The sequence below is a fragment of the Miniopterus schreibersii genome (assembly GCF_964146895.1).
Source record: "Miniopterus schreibersii genome assembly, chromosome: 11".
In the NCBI taxonomy this organism is placed as follows: Eukaryota; Metazoa; Chordata; class Mammalia; order Chiroptera; family Miniopteridae; genus Miniopterus; species Miniopterus schreibersii.
The window spans coordinates 41,257,221-41,257,691 of NC_138111.1; positions in this window are offsets into that span (position 1 = coordinate 41,257,221).

A 471-nucleotide genomic window follows, 5' to 3' on the forward strand; every position below is an offset into this window, starting at 1 on the left:
AATAACATTTCCATTTGCAAGGAAGGACAATATCATTCCCAGAAGTAGGGAGGGAGGTAAATCCTTTACCCAGTAAGGACACAGCACCCAAGGCTAGAGATGCCCAAAAGGCCTTCAGGACTTCATCTCTCCACTTGCAGCACCTGCCTCTCTTCTGATATCACCCTCATTCTGTCCTGCTCCTTCCACTGGACTGAAGACAAGTCAGGCACATTTCATATAATTTTACAGTTTTAGCAGCCAAGAGGAAAGCCACTTTTCTTGGTTCTAACCCCCAAATTCCCAAAGACTCTGATTGGCCCAGCTTGAGACAATGTGCCCAACTATATTACCAGAACCCCACAGTGAAAGGGAGGCAGTTCCTCCAAAGTAAGGAGGTGCTATCATTCAGAGGGAGTAGAACAGATGACCACATCACAGTTGTTCACCACGTACGTCACACTTTCACTCATCGGGTCTTTTGAAAATTAT